Source organism: Chiloscyllium punctatum, unplaced genomic scaffold (assembly GCF_047496795.1).
Source record: "Chiloscyllium punctatum isolate Juve2018m unplaced genomic scaffold, sChiPun1.3 scaffold_628, whole genome shotgun sequence".
Lineage (NCBI taxonomy): Eukaryota > Metazoa > Chordata > Chondrichthyes > Orectolobiformes > Hemiscylliidae > Chiloscyllium > Chiloscyllium punctatum.
Genome location: NW_027310362.1, coordinates 37,501 through 40,000, shown reverse-complemented (window position 1 = coordinate 40,000; position 2,500 = coordinate 37,501). Strand labels below are relative to the sequence as shown.

Here is a 2,500-nt window from a genome sequence, read left to right as displayed (position 1 = left end):
GCGGCGCACCAGCACCGGACCTCCGCGGCTCCCTTCACTCTTTCCACTGCCAGCCAACCGAGAGACGGACCCAATGCGGACGTGCAGAGCTTAGGCAGACCCCCCACTGGAGGCTCAACACTTCGTGGCAGCTCCGTGTCCCAGAGACCAGGAGGGTTGGCACACACACACAGTGTGAACCACCGACAGCCATTCTGGGACCGGTGACAGCCGTGCTGGCCCCACTGCCACGACACAGACGGACGCCAGGCCGCGCTCCCCGGCGGGGGGATGGCGTCGAGCCTGACGAACGGAATGTGCAGGGTGGGGGGGAAAGGCCAAGCGCTCCGACGCCGGAGGGCTCCGGAGTCTGAACTTAGGGGGACAAAGAGGACGGGTCCTCTGCGACACCCCAGCCGCGCTCTCGCCAGCCAAGGCGAGTGCGATTGATTGCCAAACGACCCTCAGACAGGCGTGGCCCCGGGAAGAACCCGGGGCCGCAAAGTGCGTTCAAAGTGTCGATGATCAATGTGTCCTGCAATTCACATTAATTCTCGCAGCTAGCTGCGTTCGTCATCGACGCACGAGCCGAGTGATCCACCGTCAAGAGTTGTCTGAGTTTGTTTTAGGTCTCTCCCTCGCCAGAGGAAAGCGACCCGGACCGCACATACGCTCCCCACCTTGAGCTACAGCCACCTGCACGCCGGCGTGCGGGCGGAGCAGGGTGGCGTGAAGCGATGGGGAGCACCATCCTGGTGCGGCCCGCAGAAACATACGTCTATTGGGGGGAGGAGGACAGGGCGCCCAAGAGGCGATGCGTGCCCCAACGCACCGCAGCGACGGAGGCAGGATCACCGCCACCATGTCGCCCGCCTAGTATCACGAGGCGTGCAGCAGCTTTGCCCTAGGAAAAGCAGAGGCGGGAACGGGCACCGGCCATCGGTTCGGCAGCGTCACTGACGCGTGCACGTGGCGGCGTGTCGGCGAGCGGACTTCCTGCGAGGAGGCGGGGGCGGCACTCGCCCGAGCAGACGCCCGCCCGGCCCAGCCACCGCCGAGGTGGACTGGGAGTCGCGGCAACGGCTCGTCATACTCGTTCCCACACTCACAGCGCAGCTTGCCCGCAAGCCACCGACCACCGATCGACGCCAGGCGCCCCGACCGAGAGCGGGATCGCTCGTTCGCCCTGCTGGCAGTTCGCTGGGGATCACTACTGCACGGAGCTCGGAGACCGACGGGCGGCAACTCGAGAGTCTTTAAACCACCACCCCCATCCCGCAAGTGCAAAGAGGCTGTATACGCACAGACGGGTGAGGGGAATAGGTACCCCGTCGGGTTTGAAGGGAGCGTGACTAGATAGCAACGATGTAAACCCAGCCGATTTGGGAGCGAAAGACCGGCGCCTGCATCACCGGCTTCGTTTCCCGTGGCTGGAGAGTACACCGAAACCCTCCGTCTGTCGCGAGCTCCCGACGACGCGGTGCCGCCAAGCAGCAGGGCCGGACCTGGTGTGGCTCCCCTCGTCGATCACAGACCGGTCGGCACTACTGACGAGACGGTGGAACGGGCTTCGCCCCTTGTGACGAAGGGTGATGCGAACCCGCCCGCCCGCGTGCGTTCGGGGTGGACTCGGCAAACGGAGATTTGAAATCGGAAAGTGTCCTCCTGCCCCGCGCAGGTAGGCGCCCAACAGTTGTGGGGGGTTTGGCGGTGACCACGGCTGCAGGGCCTGCTACCCCGACGAGCTCTCCTGCTGGCCCCGAAACCACCCTCGCGAGACAAGTTGAAACGGAAACGGGCGTACCCCCAAGCCGACGATCCTTTCTTATTTGTTACTTTTTTTTTCACTTGCTCGAGTTGTGGCGATTTGGCGGTGACCACGGCTGCAGGGCCTGCTACCCCGACGAGCTCTCCTGCTGGCCCCGAAACCACCCTCGCGAGACAAGTTGAAACGGAAACGGGCGTACCCCCAAGCCGACAGAGATCCTTTCTTATTTGTTACTTTTTTTTTTCACTTGCTCGAGTTGTGGGGGTTTGGCGGTGACCACGGCTGCAGGGCCTGCTACCCCGACGAGCTCTCCTGCTGGCCCCGAAACCACCCTCGCGAGACAAGTTGAAACGGAAACGGGCGTACCCCCAAGCCGACGATCCTTTCTTATTTGTTACTTTTTTTTTTCACTTGCTCGAGTTGTGGGGGTTTGGCGGTGACCACGGCTGCAGGGCCTGCTACCCCGACGAGCTCTCCTGCTGGCCCCGAAACCACCCTCGCGAGACAAGTTGAAACGGAAACGGGCGTACCCCCAAGCCGACGATCCTTTCTTATTTGTTACTTTTTTTTTCACTTGCTCGAGTTGTGGGGGTTTGGCGGTGACCACGGCTGCAGGGCCTGCTACCCCGACGAGCTCTCCTGCTGGCCCCGAAACCACCCTCGCGAGACAAGTTGAAACGGAAACGGGCGTACCCCCAAGCCGACGATCCTTTCTTATTTGTTACTTTTTTTTTCACTTGCTCGAGTTGTGGG

General features: G+C 62.4%; 1 non-coding gene across 1 annotated transcript; it reads right to left on the bottom strand.

Moving 5' to 3' along the window:
* Positions 1-437: 437 nt before the first annotated feature.
* LOC140473518 (5.8S ribosomal RNA) lies at positions 438-591 on the bottom strand. Its single transcript, XR_011958388.1, has one exon. It is a non-coding gene; the product is annotated as a 5.8S ribosomal RNA (ribosomal RNA).
* Between the last annotated feature and the right edge of the window lie 1,909 nt (positions 592-2,500).